Here is a 24293-nt window from a genome sequence, read left to right on the forward strand (position 1 = left end):
ACAGCCATCTGCACCTCTTTAGAGAATATCAAATGTTGTTTTGACAGTTAATCAGGCAGAAAAGGATCTCCAGCATGCTCAAACCTTCAGATTAAGGATTTCCGTCCCAGACACTTGAGAGTTCAATCAATCAATCAATCAATCGGTAGTATTTATTGAGTGCTTACTCTGTGCAGAATGCTGCATTAAGCGCTTGGTTGAGCACAGTAGCCTTAGCAGATGCAGTGTGTCCTCAAAAAACTTACAATCTAGTCAGGGATACAGACATGAAAATAATAATAAAAATAATCATGGCATGTGTTAAGCATTTACTATATACCAGCCACTATAAGAAGCGCTGGGGTGGGTACAAGAAAATGGGGTTGGACACAGTCCCAGTCCCATGTGCGACTCACAGTCTCAATCTCCATTTTATGGATGAGGTAAGTGAGGCCCAGAGAAGTGAAGGGACTTGCCCAAGGTCACACAGCAGACAAATGGTGGAGCTAGGATTAGAGCCCACGACCTTCTGACTCCCAGGCCCGTGATCTATCCACTACACCATGCGGCTTCTCGACAAATGGCAGGGAGAGGGAAGCAGAGGAGTTTAAAGATATGAACCTAAGTGCTGTGACTGGAAGGGATGGGATGAATACCTAAAGTGCTTAAGAGGAAAGTCATGAAGTAGGGAGGGAGATGCGGTGGAGAGATGAGAGATCACTTAGGGAAAGTTTCCTGGAGGAGATGAGGTTTTAGCTAGTGGCTGCTAAAACAGCCAGCCTCTCATCCCACAGTGCCGTGAACCAGAGCTTCCCATTTTAGCTCCAGCGGCCGCAATAATGTCATCTATAAAAGCTAAGGGGCAGGGGAGTGACCTACCTCCAACCAGTTGTTCTTGCCTTCCCCCTTCAGCTTTGCCAAACCACATCCCCTCTCATTTTCAAATCTTTAGAAATGACAAGGTCTTCCCTGATTACTTATCTAACAGCAGCATGTGTGAATCTCGTTATATAATAATGTTGGTATTTGTTAAGCGCTTACTATGTGCAGAGCACTGTTCTAAGCGCTGGGGTAGATACAGGGTAATCAGGTTTCCCCCTCCCATCCTTTAACCGTTGGAGTTCCTCAAGGGTCAGTTCTTGGCCCTCTTCTGTTCTCCATTTACACTCACTCCCTCGGTGAACTCATCCGCTCTCACGGCTTTGACTACCATCTCTACGCAGATGACACGCAGATCTACATCTCCGCCCCTGTCCTCTCCCCCTCCCTTCAGGCTCGCATCTCCTCCTGCCTCCGGGACGTCTCCACCTGGATGTCGGCCCGCCACCTAAAACTCAACATGAGCAAGACTGAGCTCCTCATCTTCCCTCCCAAGCCCGGTCCGCTCCCAGACTTCTCCATCACCGTGGATGGCACGACCATCCTTCCCGTCCCGCAGGCCCGCAATCTCGGTGTCATCCTTGACTCGTCCCTCTCGTTCACCCCACACATCCTATCCGTTACCGAGACCTGCCGGTTTCACCTCTACAATATCGCCAAGATCCGCCCTTTCCTCTCCACCCAAACGGCTACCTTACTATTACGGGCTCTCGTTATATCCCGGCTAGACTACTGTGTCAGCCTTCTCTCTGACCTCCCTTCCTCCTCTCTCGCCCCGCTCCGGTCTATTCTTCACTCCGCTGCCCGGCTCATCTTCCTGCAGAAACGATCTGGGCATGTCACTCCCCTTCTTAAACAACTCCAGTGGTTGCCTATCGACCTCCGCTCCAAACAAAAACTCCTCACTCTAGGCTTCAAGGCTCTCCATCACCTTGCCCCTTCCTACCTCTCCTCCCTTCTCTCTTTCTACCGCCCACCCCGCACGCTCCGCTCCTCTGCCGCCCACCTCCTCGCCGTCCCTCGGTCTCGCCTATCCTGCCGTCGACCCCTGGGTCACGTCCTCCCGCGGTCCTGGAACGCCCTCCCTCCTCACCTCCGCCAAACTGATTCTCTTTCCCTCTTCAAAACCTTACTTAAAAATCACCTCCTCCAAGAGGCCTTCCCAGACTGAGCTCCTCTTCCCCCTCTACTCCCTCTGCCATCCCCCCTTTACTTCTCCGCAGCTAAAGCCTCATTTTCCCCTTTTCCCTCTGCTCCTCCACCTCTCCCTTCCCATCCCCACAGCACCGTACCCGTCCGCTCAACTGTATATATTTTCGTTACCCTATTTATTTTGTTAATGAATTGTACATCGCCTTGATTCTATTTAGTTGCCATTGTTTTTACGAGATGTTCTTCCCCTTGACGCTGTTTAGTGCCATTGTTCTTGTCTGTCCGTCTCCCCCGATTAGACTGTAAGCCCGTCAAACGGCAGGGACTGTCTCTATCTGTTGCCGACTTGTTCATCCCAAGCGCTTAGTACAGTGCTCTGCACATAGTAAGCGCTCAATAAATACTATTGAATATTGAATGAATGAAAGGTTGTCCCACGTGAGGCTCACAGTCTTAATCCCCATTTTACAGATGAGGTAATTGAGGCACAGAGAAGTTAAGTGACTTGCCCACAGTCACACAGCTGACAAGTAGCAGAGCTGGGATTCGAACCCATGACCTCTGACTCCCAAACCCGTGCTCTTTCCACTGAGCCACGCTGCTATTTTATCCATTTGTTCATTTGATATTCATTCATCCACTTAGCCTTACTACTTGTATCTGTTGATCTGCGGTGTTTACTGAGCCCTTACTCTGTGCAGAAAACTGAGCTAAGCATTTGGGAAAGTACAATACAACAGAGTTGTTTGTTGCGATCTTTACCAACCGGGAGCTTACAGTCTACAGGGTGAGAAGACATTAAAATAGATTAGAGATAGGGGAAATATCTAGACTTAGTTTCTTTCACCCACTATATGTTTTTATTTCTATGTGCTTGTCAACCTACCACTGGTATTTATTGAGCAATTTCTATGGGCAGGCCACTGTAGTGAATGTTTGCGAGAATATTCATTCAATAGTATTTATTGAGTGCTTACTATGTGCAGAACACTGTACTAAGCACTTGGAATGTACAATTCGGCAACAGATAGAGACAATCCCTGCCCACTGACGGGCTTACAGTCTATAATCGACACAATCCGATTGTATCAGATCTCCAATGTGTTAGCTTCTCAAGGACAGGCACCAGATCTTACTCTTTGTAGATACTCAGTAAATCCTTTCGGTGATGATAATAACGACAGTTTGTGTCATTATGGGCAGGGAACTTGTCTACTGATTCTGTTGTAGTATACTTTCCCAAGTGCTTAGTACAGTGCTCTGCACACAGTAAGCAACGTGGCTTAGTGGCAAGAGCACAGGCTTGGGAATCAGAAGTCCTGGATTCTAATCCCGGCTCCACCACTCATCTGCTGTGTGACCTTGGGCAAGCCACTTCCTTGTGCCTCAGTTACCTCATCTGCAAAATGGGAATTAAGGCTGTGAGCCCCACGTGGGACAACCTGATTAGCTTGTATCTACCCCAGCGCTTAGAACAGTGCTTAGCACATAGTAAGCGCTTAACAAATACCATATATTGATTGATCACAAGGCTCAGAGGCTGTACAGAAGTGCTGTTGCTTTCCCTGCTTTTCTGGAAAAATACTGAAAGTGCAACTTACCTCTTAGTTCACTGGGCAAACCCCTGAATTCTCCCCAGAGGGGCCCTTCGTTGAAACACTCATTCTCTGGCAGTTCTCGTAATCCAACCTAAATCTCTCTTGCCATGATTTTAGCCTTGAACCTTTAACCTCTCTGTTATATGGAGAGAGGGGAGGTCACTTGTTCCAGGTCCTCCTTGCGATAGCCCTTCAACCACATGGACACTTCAAATACTTAAGCCTGGTAGTTGCATTTCATGCTGAAATCAACTCCTCTAGACTGTAAGCTTGTTGTGGGTAGGGATTAGATCTACCAACTCTGTTGTATTGTACTCTCCCAAGCGCTTAGTCCAGTGCTCTGTACAGAATAAGTGCTCCATAAATTCCACTGATGGATCGATGGATATCTACTGAGTGCATACTGTGTGCTGACCACTATACTCAGCATCTTAGAGAGACCAGGCAGACACAATGATTTACAAATAGAGAGAGCAGAAGGAACAGCCAAGATTCATTTGGTAGTCAGGATAAAATAGCCAAATCAATAATCGAATATACATTGATATTGCATACATAAAGTTGAGGACAAGGGTAAATACGTAAGTGCCGAGGATGGTTATTAGGCTGACACAACTCGGCAGAGAGCCCTAATTCCTTTCACATTTCTGCCCTGGGCCCGTGTACTCTCCCTTCACTTATGTAGTGCTCTGCCTGCATTAAGCACTCAATAAATACCATTGATTTACTTTTGTTGCTCTCTTCTAGCAGCTCCCATCTCCACCTCCATCACACCAAACTCTGGTCCTCCAAGGTCTTTGGAAGCCATTCCTACACAATCCAGCCTAATGGGAAGTTGAAATTCGAGGCAATCCCCTCCAGCCCTGGGGGTCAGCTCCCTAATGAAAAAAGCCGCTATCCCCACCCCCTTCCTCCACTGACCTCTCCTTTGTCATTGCAGAGATGTACCCAGAGAGAAGCAGACAGAGCTTTGGCCTGAGCCCTTTGCTTGGGATGTATTTAGGAAGAGGGGCCGGACAATACCTCCTTGATTTATTTTGGGGTCAGGTATCCTGACTATCATCATGAAGTAGTCTTTAAGGCTGACTGCCCAACAAGGAAATGACAGTCAGGAAACACTTAACAAATAGCAACAGGGCCTCGTGGGAAATAACATGGCATAGTAGATAGAGCACTGGGCTTGGGAGTCAGGAGATCATGGGTTCTAATTCCGGCTCCACCACTTATCGGCTGTCTGGCTTTTCTTTGCTTCTCTTTGCTTCAGTTACCTCATCTGTAAAATGTGGATTAAGACTGTGAGCCTTTTGCGGAACAGGGACTGTGTCCAACCCAATTTGCTGGTATCCACTGCAGCTCTTAGTACAGTGCTTGGAACATAGTCAGCATTAAACAAATACCACAATTATTATTACTATTATTAAAGAATGTGGCTGGAAGTCAGAGGATTAGTGTTCTAATCCTGACTCTACCAGTTGCTTGCTGTGTGACCTTGGGCATGTCACATAACTTCTCTGTGCCTCAGTTCTCCCTCTTATTTAGACTGTGAATGCCATGTGGGATAGGTACTGTGTCCAACCTAATTAACTTCTATCCACCTTAACACTCAGAACAGTGTTTGACACATTGTAAGCGCTTAACAAACGCCATTTAAGAATACCATAATTGTCCTTACTATCATTACCATTATTACTGAAGGGAGAAAAGAGGTCTTGTAGTGTGTAATTCCATCAAAGCATGATGGGTAGCTACAACCCAGTCATTCAATCAATCAATCAGATATATTGACTGCTTTCAGTTTGCAGAGCATTGTACTAAGCACTTGGGAGAGTACTGTATAACAGTATAACAGACACATTGCCTCCCCACAACAAGCTTGCGGTCTAAAGGGGGAAACAGACATTAATATAAATAAGTAAATTACAGATATGTACATAAGTCCTGTGGGGCTGATGGAAGCTGGGGAAGGGGTGGGCAGAGAATAAAGAAACAAATCGGGGGATGCAGAAGGAAGTGGGAGAAAAGGAAATAAGGACTTAGCCAGGAAAGGCTTCTTGGGTGAGATGTGCCTTCAATAGGGCTTTGAAGGTGGAAAGAATAATGGTCTATCTGTCAGATATGAAGAGAGGGTGTACCAGGACAGAGGCAGGTCGTGGTGAGATAGATGAGAGTGAGGTACAGTAAGTAGGTTGGCTTTAGAGGAGTGAAGTGTGAGGGCTGGGTTGTAGTAGGAGAGCAGCAAGGTGAGGTAGGAGGGAGTAAGGTGATTGAATGCTTTCAAGCTGATAAGGTCTTTCTGTTTGATGAGGAGGTGGATGGGCAACCGCTGGAGGCTCTTGAGGAGTGGGGAAACATGGACTGAATGTTCTTGTAGAAAAACGATCTGGGCAGCAGAGTGAAGTACGGACTGAAGCGGAGAGAGACAGGAGGCAGGTAGGTCAGCAAGGAGGCTAATACAGTAGGTTTAGTGCTTGGATTAAGGTGGAAGCCATCGGTTGGATGCAATTAGATCAGTCACAGGCCCTTTCAAATGAGACTGACAATCTAAGGGTGAGGGAGAACAGGAGCTTAATCTCTAAATAGCAGATGAAGAAACTGAAGCACAGAGAAGTCGAGTGACTTGCCCAAGATCAAGCAAGAGGCAAGCGTTGGAGGTTGAATGAAAAACCAGGTCACCTGACTTCTGGGTTCCTGTGCCTTTTCCAAGAGGCTAAGAGAACAGGGTCATGCAGAGGTGCCTCACCCAAGCAGAGTGGAGGTTGAGGTCTCGGAAGCCTAAAAGCACCGCCCCCCTTCCCTGACAGGAGAAGCAGAGTGTCCTATTGGGAGCATGGCCTGGAAATCTGAGGTCCTGGGTTCTAATCCCGGCTCCACCATTTGCCTGCTGGGTGATGACTTGGGCAAATCACTTGGACTTCTCCATGCCTCAGTTTCCTTATCTATAAAATGGGAGTGGAATACCTGTTCTCCCTCCAACTTAGGCTGTGAGCCCCATTTAGAACTGGGAGCGTATCCAACCTAATCGACTGGTATCATGTATCTCATCTGTATCTTCTCTAGACTGTAAACTCATTGTGGGCGGGGCACGCCTACCAATTCTGTTATATTTTAATACTGTACTCTCCGAAGTGCTTAGTTCAGTGCTCTGCAGACAGTAAATGCTCAATAAATTCAATTGATTGATCTCCTTTAGTGCTTAGAACAGTACTTGGCACATGGTGAGCACATAACAAGTACCACCATTTTTATTATTACATGAGTGGGACAGGTTCCCATTCACCATCTCAGCCCTGTGGAGAAAAGAGTGCCAGTACTTGTCAGCTGGGAGTCAGACGGACAGGTGATTGATGCAGTGGTGCAATGACTTGCCCAGGGTCATGCAGTTCACGAGATGGAGGGCTCTAGAAGCTCTACGTCTCCTGGATCTTAGTGCAGGCCAGGACTAACAGTACCATCACTGCCCGAACCCTCCAGCTTTCCGGGGGGAGTCGAAAATGAGGGATGGCGAAGTCGACTTAGGCTCCTTTTAACATCCCCTGCTCCTCCCGCCACCGTGTTTCCTTCAGGACAGCTTCCACTGCTTTACAAATGCACATTATTACCCCTAATAAACATCCTGCCACAGGCCAACTTTTATGAAGTGATAAAGCTTTTCCCTGAAAGACCTTCCTTGCATTTTACTTAGTAGGGAAGGCAACAACATGTTAGGATGGTTCCCCTAGTAAACAGGCCTCCTGAGAACTTGATAAGTGAGGAATAGCCCTTCTTTCCCCTCCCCCACCCCTTTCTTCCAAGCAGCATTTAGAGAACTCTGTCCAAGAATATTGCTAGATGAAAAAAAAACCCAAAAAACCATCATCTCAAAATTATTAAAATCTCTGTGGGAATTCATGATTAATTTTAAGGCCTGGCAGATTAAAATACATTATTATGTACACTCTAGTGCATCCTTTCAGATATTTTCAGAATCTGATTTTGCTCTCTTGATACACACCAATGATTCTACATGTATCTAGTAGATTGCAAGGAATAGATTAGCATTAAAGAGGCAGTATTGTGTTGTTAGGTTGTTATGTGTAACTTGTGCTCATACATTAAGAAAAATGTACCTGGCATTCCCTTGGACATGACCAAGCCCCTAAAAAAAAAAGAGAGACTTATTAGTACTTTATGGTATTACAATTGCACGAGACTTCTGAAATTCTGACCTTTAGTGTTTTCACTGACGGTCTTTATCCAGTTGCCAGGCAGACTCTGAACCCCTCCGGCCTGCTAATAAATGCGGCACAGATGCTTATTTGCAGGAACCAGAAAACTTCCAACTTCCCGGCCAGGAAAAATCTCATCCCTGCCACTTTTCGAGGAGACCACCAAGGGACAGGCTCAATCTTCCAAGCCCGCCATATTCAGACCTGAGAAGTCAGAGACCGAACCCTCACAGTGAGACATAATCAATCAATCAATCATTGGTATTTATTGAACGCTTACTGTGTGCAGAGCACTGTACTAAGCACTTGGGAGAGTACAATATAAAAGAATTGGGAGGCACATTCCCTGCCCACAGGGAACTGACGGTCTAGAATCCATAGTCTAGAACGTGCTTCCAGAACGGGAATATATAGCCACATGGTTGCCCCAAACAAGTCCCAAAGCCACTCTGGACTTCAGTCGACTTATCTGCCAAACAGGAATGGTGGCACCCCCTTTCCCAGTAGTCAGAGGCTGAGTTTGCCTGGGAAAATGGTTCACTGGGGGGAATTTGATTCTCTTGCTTCAATTGTCTTTTGGATTTCCTGTCCCATTGGTGCCAAACCCAACCACAGCTTTGAAGTGTGGAGACTGGGGAAGAGAAGCCCTTGAGCTGATGGAATGAGACTGCTTACATACCCATTACAAAGAGTAAGAAACGGATATGTTATGGTCTGTTAATGTTCGGCCATGTTGTGAGGTTAAAGGGTCTTTAATAATTAATAATTATGGAATTTGTTAAATACTTACTATGTGTCGAGCTCGGTCCTAAGTCCTGGGGTAGATGCAAGTCAATCAAACTGGATACATGGGGCTCCTAGTCTTTAAAAAGGTTAATCCTACAAAATCAGGAATAAGGATAAGCCCCTCTCCTTGAGGCAAGTTACCTATGTAGAGCTTCACCTTCTGCTCTTTACTCTATCCTGAAAAACAGAATTAGATTTGAGATCCTGGGATACAGCCTACTTTAAGCATTACTTAGGATTCAAGGACTCAAATTACGTTAATAATAATGCTAATAATAATATTTGTTAAGTGCTTACAATGTGCCAAGCTCTGAACTAAGCTTTGGGTTCGATACCAGATAATGAGGTTCCACATGTGGTCTAAGTGGGAGAGAGAACAGGTATTGAGAACCCATTTTGCAGATGAGGGATTGAAGCCCTGAGAAGAAAAGAGCCTTGCCCAAAGGTCACCCGGGGCTGGGATTAGATCCCACATCCCCTGACTCCCAGGCTTGTTCTCTTTTTGCCAGGTTATGATTCTTCCCCAGTTTCTTCTGATATTCTTAGGGAAATGTGTAGAACAGTTAAAATGGCTGGAGACAAATGGCAATGGTATTTTTCTGAGAACTTCAGTCAGTGCTTCACTGTGGAGTAGATGCTAATGGTCAAAGTTTCAAAGCAATGTCCTGTATCACTGGTCTTAAGTTGAAGGGAATAATGCTGTTGGTATTGTTAAGCACTTACTATGTGCCAAGCACTGTTCTAAGCGCTGGGGTAGATACAAAGTAATCAGGTTGTCCCACATGGGGCTCACAGTCTCAATCCCCATTTTCCAGATGAGGTAACTGAGGCCCAAAGAATTTAAGTGACTTGCCCAAGATCACACAGTTGACAAGCAGCAGAGTTGGGATTAGAACCCACGACCTCAATTTAATTGGTCGCAGGCTGTGGTGGCAGGGGAGAGGAGAAGGTGAGTCTAGAACACACCAATATACCAAAATAGAGAAACAGGGTGGCTCAGTGGTTAAAGCACAAGCCTGGGAGTCAGAAGGACCTAGGTCCTAATCCCAGCTCTGTCACACGTCTCCTGTGTGAACTTGGGCAAGTCACTTAACTTCTCTGGGCCTCAGTTACTTCATCTATAAAATGGAGATTAAGAGTGTGAGCCCCATGTGGGACAGGGACTATGTCTAACCTAATTAACTTGTATCTACCCCAGTGCTTAGAACAGTGTTTGGCACATAGTAAGCACTTTACAAGTATTATTATCATCTATGAAAAGATTGTAACCTTGGTTTGATAACATCCCTGTGGGAATATTGAATTAAGAAGAAGAAACAATGTTCAGACATCTGAGCCACAAGAAGTGCAGGAAGCAAACCCATTAACGAGAATTGTGGAATTTGTTTAGTGCTTACTATGATCCAAGTGCTGTACTCAGAAATGAGGAAAATACAAACAATCAGTTCAGAAAGAGTTCCTGTCCCCAAGGGGCTCAGTTTAGATGAGAGGAAAAACAGATAGTCAAACCCCATTTTGTAGATTAGGAAACTGAGGTTCAGAGAAGTCAAGTGACTTGCCCAGGGTCATACAGCTGGCAAGTGGTGGAACCAGGAGTGGAACCCACTAGTCCTATGCTCTTTGTACTAGTTCACGTGGTTTCTCTCAGTGCTGTTTGTAAGGACCTGCTCTGCTGATTTGATACCAGGCGGTCTGGATTTCAGCCAGTCTGTTCCCTGTCTGGTTTTTTATTTTAAAAGCCCAGCTTCCCTCTGCCTCGACTCCTGCACCCAAGTCCACCATCTTAGAAGTGGCACCTGGTGCTCAGAGGGGACGCAACAACTCTGGGATCATTGATTGATTCTCTCCCATGCCTGCCATTTTAGGGGGAATTTCCACTATCCCACTGGAGTTTGAGGAATGATTGCTGGGTTCGGTCAGGAAGGATATTCCATACTCCTAACTCTGTGGGAAGCAGAGAAGACATATTTCTCAGAAGCTGCTCCGTGTTGGTATCTAACTGCCCCATAACTCCCCTAACAAGGTGCCTCTAGGTGGCCTTTCTGTACGGGTCCCCTGGTAGGCCAGCAGCAGGGTTGGGCAATGGAGAACCCCAGATCTCCCCAGAGAGGCAAAAGAGAAATTCAGGTGCTTTAAAACGCCAGGCCCACAGAGAAACTGACAAACAATCTTTTTTAAAAAAAAACAAAATAATATCAAATAAGTTTAATTTCCTGTTATGTCAGAAGGGTAGTGAGTTACAGTGCTTCTCTGTAAGAGGACACTGGGGCCTAGAGGGTGGAAATAAAAATCAAATCGATTCCTATCCCTCATGGGAGGGACTGTGATTTCTCCATTCTCTGAGGTGATAAACCCAAGGGCAAGAGAGAACAAGTAATAAGGTGTTCTTGTCATGCAGCTCAAGATTTTTAAAACACATTAACTGTAATTTTTAGATAGTCAGAATTTAGTGAACCATTAAAAGTGACCCAGCTCACTGAACCAAACTGAACTGAACAGATGGAATTCCACCCGCACACTGCTTGAATGACTCTATGAACAATACAGTCTTCTTTTCAATCTCCTCCTTGCAGCAAGCATCTTACCTCTCTCAGGGCAATGGGAGGTGGAGGCTTTGGTAATCCCTGTTGCCTTTGACTACTCGACTTCAGGTAATGAAAAGCTGAATGTCCAACTGGGATCGCGGGGATCAGCTTGTTGGGTAGCTTTAGTGGCAATTTTTGCGTGCTTCTCTGAGGATGATGCTTCTTCTTTGGAACCCCTCTGCCACCGATGAGGTTAGCCCAGACACGGCCTGGCCTAGTAGCAGCAGCATGGCCTAGTTGATAGAGCTCAGACCTGGGGGTCAGGAAACCTGGATTCGATTCCTGGCTCTTCCACAGGCCTGCTGGGACACCTACGTCAAGGCACTTCACTTCTCGGTGCCTCAGTTACCCCTTCTGTAAAATGGGAATTCAATAACTATTCTCCATCATACTTAAAATGTAAGCCTTGTGTGGGATAGGGACTGTGTCCAACCTGATCATCTTCTATCTGCGCTTAGAAAGGTGCTTGACAGATAGTAAGTGCTTAGCAAATACCACAATTATTATTATTATTAGTCATCTCTTTATCTTCCTAATAACTGTGATATTTGTTAAGGGTTTACTATGTGCCAAGCCCTGGGGTATTGGTACAACATAAACAGATCAGACACGGTCCCTGCCACTCAGGGTTCACAGTCCGAGAGGGAAGGAGAACAGGTACTGAATCTCCATTTGAACATCTGCGGAAACTGAGGTAGAGAGAAGTTAATTGAATTGCCCAAGGTCGCAGAGCAGGCAAGTGGTAGAGCCAGAATTAGAACCTAGGACCTCTGATTCCCAGGACCGGGCTCTTTCCACTAGGCCACGCTGCTCTTCTATGAGGCGTCCCTGGGGGGCAAGCTCATGACGGCACAGAAGTCAAGCCGTGTGCCCTGACTTAGAAACAATCCTAAATAGCGGGAGCGCACCAAGATGGGAGAAATATCCAAATTAAACGGCTCACCCAGCCTTTAGGCACTGAAGATACGCAGAGTGCATCTCGCAAAAAGAGATGCATAAAAGGTTAAAATCGTGGCAAAATAGGAATAAAACCCAGAGACCAAAACAGAGCCATCTGTATCCACCCAGACTTTAGGAAAATAGAGATTAGAGGTTTCATTATCTGGGGCCCACGTGATGGGGGAGGCTGTAAAACAAACTGTGCCACCGTCTCGGTGGGGAGGGCAAAGAAGTGGAACTGGAATGGGTGCGCTTGTTTGCTTTAACCTGCATCAGATTTAAGTGTTAATTAACAGAGTGCACTATGTCATCCCCATGTCGAGCAGGTGGGAAAGAGCAGGATAACAGCAGTCCAGTTGTGAAGGGTCTGGTTCTGAAGGGCAAGGCTGGGTGGGTTGTTCTTGGGCACTTAGTGGCTTCAAGATGTCTCATCACTCAGGCTCAATATGTCCAGAATTCAACTCTCATCCTCTAGACTGAAAGCTCACTGTGGGCAGGGAATGTGTCTGTTTTTTGTATTTTGTGCTCTCCCAACCGCTTAGAGCTCTGCCCACAGTAAGTGCTCAATAAATACAGTTGACTGACTCCCAAATCCTCTCCACCTACTTTCCCATCACTGTCGACCAGACCACCATCCGTCCTGTTTCCCAAGCCTGCCATCTTGGTATTATTTTTGATTCTCCTCCCTCGCTTCCAACTTGCCCATCAGTCCATCATCAGTGAGTTCTTCCTCCACGACATTTCCAGAATCCGCCCCTGTTCTCCATCCAACCTGCCACCACACAAATCCAGGCACTTGTCACATCCTGATTTGACTATTGCATGGCCGATCTCCCTGCCTCCTGTCTCTCCCCTCCCTAGTCTGCACTTCATTCTGCTGCTAGGATCATTTTCCTAAAACACCATACCGCTCATGTCTCCCCTACTCCTACGGTTGCCCTTGTATCTCTGCATCAAGCAGAAGCTCATGACCATTGACTTTAAGGGTCTCAATCAGCTCTCTTCCCACAACTTATCCTCTGTCTTCTCCCAGTACACCCCAGCTCACATACTTCATTCCTCCGTGGCTCATTCTTGACCCTCTCACTGACAAATAAATATGATTGAATGAATGAATGAATGAATGAATGAATGAATGAATGAATGAATGAATGAAGCTCCTACCCACACTCCCCCCTCTCAGCCTGGATCTTTTCCTTTACATCCAGCTAACCACCGTTCTCTCTGTTTTGAGTAAGTGATTGGTTAAGTTAGTGTGTGATGAAGAGGAAACTGTTTCTATATCAAAGCAGCTCTGGAAGTTGAGCTGTTTTCTACTGTTATTTCCACTGATCGAAGAAAAGCTTTCTCTTTTGGTAAGGCTGGAACTTCTGTTAATCTGTTTGAACACCAGTTTGAGCAGCAGCTCATTAAGTAGCAAGTCTTTCTCTGATCCTTTCCCCTATACATTTTACATGCGATCCCATGTAAAGTTTAAAACAAGTTTGTAGGTAAAGATCAAATGACTTGTGTATGAGCTTGTTGTGAGCAGAGAATGTGTCTGTTGTTCTGTTGTACTCTCCCAAGAGCTCAGTACAGTGTTTTGCACACAGTAGGCATTCGATAAATATGATTGAATGAACGAATGATTGTTTTCAAGGTCCTTCTGAAATCACACCTCCTCCAGGGAGCCTCCCTAATTAACCTTTCATCCCTGTACCCTATTCCCCAGCTAACAGCCATTTCAGCACTTGCTCATCACCTAAACACTTAGTTATTCACACCATTAGCGCTGCAGTCATGGACATAGACCTTTACACTGTACTTCTTTCTCCTACCTGTAACTAATTTTAGTGTCTGTCTCCCCAGCTAGACTGTAAGCTCCTGGAGGCCAGGTTTCATATTTGTTAATTCTTTTGTACTGTCTCAAGTTCGTAATACTGCTCTGCACAGAGTAAGAGGTTAGTAAATATTTTTGACTGGTTGATTGATTGAGGCCTGTTGGATGGAAGTTAAATGATCTAATGCTGGAAAGTACTACTTGGCTCTTTATTCATTAGTTCTTATTGAATACCTTCTGAGTCTGTGGCTCACAGTCTCAATACCCATTTTACAGATGAGGTAACTAAGGCCCAGAGAAATGAAATGACTTACCAAAGGTCACACAGGGAACAAGTGATGGAGCTGGAATTAGAACCCAAGACCTACTGACTCCCAGGCCCATGCTCTAGCCACTACTCCTTTCATTTGGGTTGGGATTGTGTCTATCAACTCTATTGTATTATAGTCTCCCAAGTGCTTAGTACACAGAAAGTGCTCACTAAATGCCACTGAATGATGTAAAAAGGGATATATACTATTGACTGATTTAAAGGGAGATACAGACAGAAGTACATTGTTTACATAATAGTAATTTGGGTATTTGTTAACTGTTTAGTCTGTGCCAAGTACTGAACTAAGAGCTGGGATAGATACAAGCTAATCAGGTTGGAGTCAATTCCAATCCCGCATGGGGTTCACAGTCTAAATAGGAGGAAGAGCAGGTTATTCTCATCCCCATTTTACAGAGGAGGAGTCTGAGGCACAGAATAGTTAAGTGACTTGCTCAACATCACACAGGAGGTAATTGGCAGAATGTGGAAGAGCACCTAGGTCCCCTGACTCCCAGGCCCATTCTCTTTCCACTAGGCCATGCGGGGAAGCAGGAGGGAAAACACAAATACTCCAGGAACTCAATCTGCCCTCTTCTGAGTTTGCAAAACAACATAATTATAGTTTTGCATGGATATGCCCAGCTCAGCCCTGCACAAGTACAAACCAGTGTGTGGACTCAAGGTTCATTCAGTCATATCTATCGAGCATTTACTGTGTACAGAGCTCTGTATTAAGCGTTTGGGAGAAGGTGTGAGTCACTGGAGGGCAGCAAAGCAGTTGTTCAGTCCTTGCGATTGTGCTGGAAGCACTGGACTCATTGTCCCATCATGATTCCCTAGTGTTTTTTCTGAGACGGGAATGGGACTGTACATGCTGGCAGTCAATAGAGCTGCTACCTGCTATCAGATATATCTATAGATAAACATGTATACATGTTTATATATATATACCTGACTTCTCACCCCAACTTTGTTGCTTGTCTGATGGGAGACCTTGGCCAAGTCACTTAACTTTTCTGTGCTTCAGTTACCGCATCTGTAAAGCGGGGATTAAGGCTGTGCGGCCCATGTGGGACAAGGACTGTGTCCAACCCGATGTGGTCATATTCACCTCAGTGCTTAACACAGTGTCTGGCCCATTGTGAGTGCTTAACAAATACCGTTGTTATTATACGTCTAAAAATATATTTTTGTCTGGCCTTCGTCTTCAAATGTGATGCTAAAATTGTGAGAGCCTATCCGAGGGGAAAGAAGAAGGTACAGCATATGCGATTTGAGTGTGATGAGGCAGGCAATTCTCAGAGCACCCTAGCTAGCCCCATTTTATTGTAGGGAGCAGTGCACCCCTAAATAAGACAGCTGTCCCTGAGTGCTGCTACATTTCATCTGTGATCATAATTGTATGCCACAGTTGATAAAGTTTGAGAACCTTTCTACCATTAGCTCCTTCAGCCAAGCGGTGCACCTATTCAGGGTCAACTTTCGATGAATCAATCAATGGCATTTATTGAGCCCTTAATTTATGCATAGCACTGTATTAAAAATGCTTGGGAGAGAGTCGGTAGACACGTTCCCTGCCCACAAGGACCTGCGAAAAGGAGGGGAAGACAGATATTAAAATAAATTACAGGTATGTACATAAGTGCTGAGGGGCTGTGGGTGTGGTTATTGTCAAGTGCTTGAAGGGTACAGATCCAAGCGCATAACTGATGCAGAAGGGAGAAGGGGTAGCGGAAGTGAGGGCTTAATCAGGGAAGGCATCTAGGAGGAGATCAGATTTTAATAAGACTTGAAATTATTGGGTGTGGTAGTCTGTCATATATGAAGGGGGAGGGAGTTCCAGGCCAGAGGGAGGATGTGGGAAAGATGAATGAGATCAAAGAATTGTGAATAAGTTGGTGTTAGAGGAGTGAAGTGTGTGGGCTGGGCTGTAGTAGGAAATATCCGTAATTTATTTACTTATATTAATGTCTGCCTCCTTAAGAACGTATCCATGATTTATTTTAATTTCTGTCTTCCCCTCTAGACTGTAAGTTTATCGTGGGCAAGGATTGCATCTACCAACTCTGTTATAGTGTACTCTCCCAAGTGCTTAGTACAGTGCTCTGCACACAGTAGGCACCCAATAAATAACACTGATTGACTGATGAGCTTACACTAAAACAATATCAGGCTGGGAGAAGCAACACAGTAGAAAGATATGTACATAAGTGTGATGGTGTAGGCAGGAGTTGGTGGGGTGAGTACCCATGAGGTACTTTACCTCAACTGCCCAGCAATCTCCACCTCCATCAGTTTTGCACATCTTTGGTGATGCCAAAGGCGACCTCTCTCATATTCCTTCAGCAACATTCTATGATAGCATTTATGGACCATCCCCTCCGGTGGGTGGCCCCCAAGAAGTAACCCCCATCCTCCATGGGTTTGAGATTGAAGCAGTAGGATTGCCACTGTCAGCCCTCAGGAAATATTGACTTGCTCCCCCCTGGCTTCCAACACTCAAGAAACAGCTGTAAGGAGACTGGAAAAGCAGCCTGAGGCCAGTTGATCAATACTAGGTGGAGGCTGTGGCAGATTTCTCCATCACGAAGCAGGTTAGCTCAAGGCTGTCCTTACTGGCCCTTGGAAGAGCATCTCGAAAGAATGATGGATTTGGAAAGGACTTGGGTAGGAACGGCACTGTGGGTTACAGCACTTGGGAAGCAGGGAGGGGGTGAATGCCTCTCAGTCTACTGTCCATTCAGAGTTCTGGCATTTCTAAAGAAGGGGAAAATAGTGGGACAGACTACCAGCTACAGACAGGAGAGAAAGAGGGTGAGAGAGAGGAAGAGAGAGAGAATATAGAGAGAGTAAGGAAGAGAGAGAGAGAGAGAGAGAGAGAGAGAGAGAACAAAGCCTTTTAGTGACTAGTGGCCATGAGTTATTTCCAATTTTTCACATGATATCAGCGGGTGACTGTTTGGTGGATGTTACAAAGTAACTAATGCTTTGTAAAATTACAGAACTTTTCAAGCATTAGGCCATAAAGTCTGGCAACATGTGAGGGAGGGAGATAATCAAAGAAGACTTTCATTCCCATTTTATAGGAGAGACGATAAATAAGTTGTCGCTGCTGCTAATGGAGTCGAAAGAGGAGCTGACACAACAGGTCAGGACTGTTGGACTGACGGTAACTCTACCTCTAGACCAGTCCAGTGCCCTGCCCTGCCCAAACCCACAATCCACTCCCCACTAAATAATTTCTCCCTAATCCCAACCTTTCAAAGTCGCTACAGCATGAAAGTGGAGAATACCCTCTCAGGCTTCTGACCAGAATCAAGAAAGCCTAGAGAGGTAGCATTGGCTCAATGTCAGTAGAAGGTGCCCTCCCTTCTTAAACTAATTTCTGCTGCCTATCTTAAATTCACTCTGAAAGGTTAGTAAAAATAGGGGTGGTGTTTGTTAAGTGCTTGCTCTCTGCTAAGCACTACACTGAACGCTGGGGTAAATACAAGATAATCAGATCAGACACAGTCCCTGTCCCTCATCAAGTTCAAATAATAGTAATAATAATAATCATTCATTCAATCGTGTTTATTGAGCGCTTACTGTGTGCAAAGCACAGTACTAAGCGCTTGGAGAGTACAATTCGGCAACAGATAGAGACAATCCCTGCCCAACTACGGGATCACTTATTAACCCTTACTATGTGTCAGGCACTGTACTAAGCACTGGAGTGGATAAAATAAAAGTGGGTTGGGCACAGTCCCTGTCCCACATGGGGCTCCCAGTCTCAATCCCCATTTTACAGATGAGGTAACTGAGGCCCAGAGAAGTGAAGTGACTTGCCCAAGGTCATACAGCAGTCAAATGGCAGAGCAGGATTGAAACCCATGACCTTCTTACTCCCAGACCCATGCTCTATCCACTTCGCCTGGCACTTACTATGTGTCAAGCACTGTTCTAAGCTCTGGAGTAGGTACAGATTCATCAGAAACAGTCCCTGTCCCTCATTGGGTTCATAGTCAAAGTAGGAGAGTGAACAGGTATTTCATTCCTACTTTATAGTTGAGGAAGCTGAGACTCAGAGAAGTTAAGTGACGTGACCAGGGTCACTGGACAGGCAAACAGCCAACCCGGGATTAGAACCCAGGTCCTCTGTCACCCAGGCCCCTGCAACTGCACCTTGGAGATACTTTGGGGTAAATCACAGTGGCAGATGGAGGTTGTTGAAAGAGGAGTGCCTGCAGTGTTTCACTTTCTCATCTTTCTCCTGCAGCCAGATTACAAACTCCAACAACCAGCTGCCAACCACATCAGTGCCCAGCAGTAGGAAGCTCATGCCTAAGGAGTCTCTTTCTCTGAGAGAAAGGGAACATTCATTCATTAATTCAATAGTATTTATTGAGCGCTTACTATGTGCAGACCACTGTACTAAGCGCTTGGAATGTACAGATCGGTAACAGATAGAGACAGTCCCTGCCCTTTGACGGGCTTACAGTCTAATCAGGGAAGACGGACAGACAAGAATAGCAATAAAAGCAATAACAATAGCAATAAATAGAATCAAGGAACAACAATAAACAGAATCAAGGAACAGCAAGGGAAGACTCAACACACATACATACACACACACACACACACACACACACACACACACATACTCTCCCCCCCCCCCCCAAACACCCATCCACCACCCCTCCACACACATACACCCATGACAACCACTTACTTCCCATTGTATATGACCACCACCTCCCTTGTCTTTGTTCTGTCTTGAATACTTACAAAATGACCAACCTCCTTTTCCCTTCCATATGTTTCCTTCTAATGGCATTCTAACAGTCATTCAGGCCCAAGCAAGATCCCCCTTGGCCATCTTGTTTGACGAATCTGGGCATTGGGTGCGACTCAAAGTGTTGCCATATGCTTGCCCCCGAGCCCTGGCTGTTCAGTGTGCTTTGCTTTCTTAAGGTTGAGAGTTTGCTATGGCCTGCTCCTCTTCTGCTGCTTAGGTGACCAATAGGCTCTTACCAATGTATCTTGTGTGTGCCTTTTATGGTCCTGAGCATTGCTTTAGCATGAAAGGCTGCTGCTGATCCGTGAGCTTCATGAGTTCTCGGGATAGTCGAAGGCAGCAGGCCTCTGTCCTAGATGGTGATCCCACTCTGGGATGTCTAATCCCACTGTGTTTGGCCAATAATTCTGAAGTATTGGCATATTTCTTTCCTTTTTTACCTCATCCAGGAGAGAAATTGGACTGAGCCCACCAAATTCACCTCTGAGCAAATTGCTACATTTGGTGGTGGGTCAAAGCCCAAGTAGTTTATTTCAATTTTAATTAATTTATTTTAATAGCATTTGTTAAGCACCTACTATGCATCAGGCTCTGTACTAAGCACTGGGGTAGATACAAGATAACCAGGTTGGACAAAGGTCATGCCCCACATGAGGCTCACAAGTCTTAATCCCCATTTTACAGGTGAGGGAATTGAGGCCCAGAGAAGTGAAGTGACTCAAGGTCACCCTGCAGACAAATGGCAGATCTGGGTTTAGAACCCAGGTCCTCTGACTCCTAGATCCATGCTCTTTCCAATAGGCAAGACTGCTTCTCTTCTACCAAATTCACCTCTGAGTGAATTGCTAAATTCATTGGTGGGTCAAAGCCCAAAGTAGGTCATGCAAAGTCAAACTCTTTTCTCCTCAAGTCTTGGGAATGGGGTCCATTATTCGTGATTCATTTGCATTTAACTGATCAAGGTATTTGGGGAATGAGCTATTTGATGTTGGAGGCACCCAATCAGCCTTTTTATAGCACTGTCTTGGCTCTGAAGCAGGAATTCAGGCCAATCCAGGAATAAATGAAACCTCAAGGTTGGAGCCCACTCAAACATGGTATCCCTTGAAGGGGTTAACCTGGACAAAGGGTCTGTCCCTTCAGGGCCAAGATGTTGAAATCTGGAGAGAGTGAGACACACTGAGAGACAGAGAGAGAGATAGAGAGAGAGAGGAGGGAGAGGCAAGGGAAAAGCTATCTGACTGAATCAGAGAGCACAACCAAGCAAAAACTATACCTGATTTATGAATGCCTTCTGTAGGCCCTGGGAAGTGTTGTAATTAGGTGGCATTAATTAGCCCTGCAAAAGACTGTCACCTTTTATATCAAACCTGCTTGTGAAAGGTTCAAGTGTAGCCCATTTTGGAGGGGGAGGAAAAAGCAATCCTGATTTTGTTGTCTTACTAATGGAGATTTTTTTTTAACCCGATGAATGAACTTGTATGTCCTGGTTAACTTTGCTGGAGTTTAGGAGGCTGTATTTAAAATAGATTTTATCCTAGAATGATATTAATTCGATAGGATCCTTGATCTGTAAACCATTGGTTATCTTGGTCTCTCCTGATAAGAAAAAAAGTGCAGAGGATTTCCAGTTGGTGAGCACATTTGGGCAGAATCTTTCACACGTCACAAATTGCAGATGGGAGGCAGTGATCTCGAACATGCAGTCACATTGCGTGACCATCTGACACCTTCCATTTAGAAAAATAATACTTTCCTCACAGCATACGCTCCCTGCTGCAACCACCACCAAAAATTATGCCTGTGAGAGCCGTTCCTCCTAGAGCAGGGTCTTAAATATTTCTTAGGCTGCTTTTAAAAGATTCACACTGCAGCAGCACCTAGCTTACACCCTGCTCACCCACAGAAAATACCAAAAAGCAACCCCACAGCAGCGCCTGCTCCTAACAAAAACATGCACGAGGAACAAAAGGGGTGGAAGCCCGGGGGGCTAGGGGGAGGGGGGCAGGTGGAAGAAGACAGGAAAATTACACCCAGGACATTTGTGAGGTGATTTATTCTTGTCTTCTATGTGATTCAAACATAGTCCAGTTGAATTTGATGGACTTCTCGGTGGGTTCATTTCTAAACCACCTCCTGGGACCTCCAGAGAGGACTGACTACCCCCACCCTCCCCCAGAAGAAAGTTGGAGCCCCCAGATTTGGAATACCCTCAGTTGCCATCGATCTCTAATAATGATAATAATAATAATGATTGGGGTGTTGCTTACTTTGTGCTGAGCCCTGGGTCGATACAACGTGAGATGATCAGACACACTTCCCGTCCCTCATGGGGCCCACAGTTTAAGAGGTGGGGGAAACAGTTGCCATCGATCTCTAATAATGATAATAATAATAATGATTGGGGTGTTGCTTACTTTGTGCTGAGCCCTGGGTTGATACAACGTGAGATGATCAGACACACTTCCCGTCCCTCATGGGGCCCACAGTTTAAGAGGTGGGGGAAACAGGTATTCAATTGTCATTTTAAAGGTAAGGAAACTGAGTAGGGAAGTGATTTGCTCAAGGTCACACAGCCGGCAAGGGGCCAAGCAAGGATTAGAACCAAGTTCTCCTGCCTCCCACCCCGTGCTTTCTCCACTAAGGCCACATCCAGGAAGCCCCTCTACTTCTCTGTTCTCTTTTGCCCTCTACTTATCTAGGGAGAAGGGGACTTGTCTCCCATGCTTCCTTTCCTGTAAGTTTAATGACCTCTGGCAGCAGAATCATCTGGGATTTCCTCCAGGCATGGTCGGATAGAGAGTTTTTGGATGAGAATCTGGGAAATCTGTTGGGCTGCAGTTGCCCCAGGGGTCGATAAGGCCTGGACTGAATTTTGACCACATCACAAAGGCCTCTTGTTGAGCAGATGCCGGGGAGTGGGGTGCGGTTAGGGGAGAGGCCCGGTCAGACCTCTCGGCCTTCCACAGGGAAACAGTGTGGCTTAGTGGATAGAGCATGGGCCTGGGAGTCAGAAAGATTTAAGTCCTAATCCCGGCTCTGCCACATGCCTGCTGTGTGACCTTGGGCAAGTCACTTAACTTCTCTAGGCCTCAGTTATCTCATCTGTAAAATGGGGATGAAGAGTGTGAGCCCTATGTCGGACAGGGTCTGTGTCCAACCCTTTTAGCTTGTATCTACTCCAGCACTTAAAACAGTACTTGGCTTACAGTAAGCACTTAACAAGTACCATAATTATTCTTGCTATTATTAATTTACCAGGGCTGTGAGGTTTGAAGAGGGACCGAGCTGCTGAGACCCCAAGGGAGCTGATCAGGCCCAGGTGGACACATCCGGGAATGCAGAATACATCTGGGTCACCCAGGAGCAGCAGAACAAAGGGTCTCTTGGTAGCTAAATTTGCCAAACGTCTCGTGCTATCTCCCCAAGTTACAAGGTTTGCCCCAGACTCAGCTGGGGTCCCGGGGCAGCATGGGCTACCAAACATAGCTGAAGACAAGCATAGGTGAATAGCTCTGGGCTTCACAGAGGGAAGTAGTGGAAAGAGCATGAGTTCTCTGCCACTTGTCTGCTGTGTGACCTTAGGCAAGTCACTTCACTTCTCTATACCTCAAGAACATAGTAAATCAATTGGGGGCTTACTATATGCAGAGCATTATACTAAGCACTTGGGAGAGTACAGTACAACAGAATTAGCAGACACACTCCCTGCCCATAAGGAAATGCTTAAGAAATATCAATATTATTATTGTCAGAGAAGCTTTAATAATTTTAGCAGCTTTGTGTGTACTGTTGTATATCACTCCAAATATTGGACTGTTTCAATTAACAGCAAAGTGGCTTTACCATGTTCCTAGCTAAAGTCTAAGCTAAGGCTGCTCATTTTTGTTCCTGTGAACAAGTCCAGACAGTGTCTGACTGGAGGGGTACAGATGTCAGCAGCAAGAACTCTGAGTCTCCACAGGCAATTGTTTGCCTCTTCAGTTGGTGGTTAACTCCATCACTGTTCCTTGGAGTTCTTGTCTTTGATTTTAAGTATGACAAAAATAGCATAATTTCTCTGGATCTGGGATTTATTACAGCATCAACACTGGAATGCCACTGGACACATGAATTCTATCCAACCCACTTTTGAGATTCCTTCTGGAATTATCCATTCTATCACTCTAATAGATTAGAAGATCTTGGACAGTAGGACCCAAAAATCTAGTTGAAACAAAGAAAATCCAGGGCACTTTTGTGTTTTGACCCAGCTGATAAAAGTTTGTGGAAGGGACAAACATCCATGACCAAGTCCTCATTTCCTCTTCTCCCACTTTGTCACCCTGATTTGCTCCGTTTATTCACCCCTCCCCCACCCCACAGCATTTATGTTCATATCCATCAATTGTTTATATTAATGTCTGTCTCCCCATCTAAACTGTAAGCTCACTTTAGGCAGGGAATGTGTCCACCAACTTTGTTATATTGCTTTATTGTACTCTACTGAGTGCTTAGTACAGTGGTCTGCATACAGTAAGTGCTTAATTAATATTATTGATTAATTGATTGAGAAGGTGGAAAAGGAGAAGGAGGAGGGAGATATCTTAACTGGGATAATTTCAAATCACACTATTCACTGACCCATTCAATCTCTCTAGCAACTGCACCACTTAGGCACAGAGACTTCTCCCCTAAGCACTTAGATATTCACCCAACAATACTTAGGGACATAAAAATTACAATTATTATTACTGTGGTATTTGTTAAGGTCTTACCATGTGTCAAGTGCTGTGCTAAGCACTGGTGTAGATAAAAGATCATCAGGTGGGAACAATCCCTGACCCACATGGGGCTCACATTCTAAAAAGAACAGATTTTTTATCCTTATTTTACAGGTGAGGTAACTGACACAAAACAGAATCCAGGATTAGAACCCAAGTCCTCTGATTCCCAGGGCCCACTCTCTTTCCACTAGTTGGTGGTGCTTCTTTAAACTTGATTGCTTACCCCTACTTACATTTATTTCAATGTCTTTCTCCCCTGCTAGACGGTAAGATCCTTCAGGGCAGGGGATATGCTGTACTGCCTTCTCCCAAGTGCTTAGGAAGGTGTTCTTTACAGAGTAAGCGCCCTCTGAGTGTGGCTGATGATTGGTTGATTGAACCAGAATAATATTTGCAGTGATGTTGAGACCCAGCACAGCAGGGCACCCAAAACTGTTCAAGCTGAGGGACAGAATGACTCATCTGGAAGTTTTTGGGAAAACCACAAATCCACTT

At 45.4% G+C, this 24293-nt stretch overlaps 1 long non-coding RNA gene across 2 annotated transcripts in view; it reads right to left on the bottom strand.

The window, feature by feature from the left end:
- The window catches only part of LOC120638502, a 51295-nt gene that overhangs the window by 10642 nt on the left and 16360 nt on the right, over positions 1–24293 (bottom strand). The window contains exons 2-3 of one of the 2 annotated variants that reach the window (XR_005660197.1): positions 8604–8776; positions 7715–7743 (exon numbers count right to left, since the gene is read on the bottom strand). This is a non-coding gene — a long non-coding RNA (uncharacterized LOC120638502). The remainder of the gene's footprint in view (positions 1–7714; positions 7744–8603; positions 8777–24293) is intronic. The other variant, XR_005660196.1, reaches the window with a different exon arrangement.

This window comes from Ornithorhynchus anatinus, chromosome 7, assembly GCF_004115215.2.
Source record: "Ornithorhynchus anatinus isolate Pmale09 chromosome 7, mOrnAna1.pri.v4, whole genome shotgun sequence".
Lineage (NCBI taxonomy): Eukaryota > Metazoa > Chordata > Mammalia > Monotremata > Ornithorhynchidae > Ornithorhynchus > Ornithorhynchus anatinus.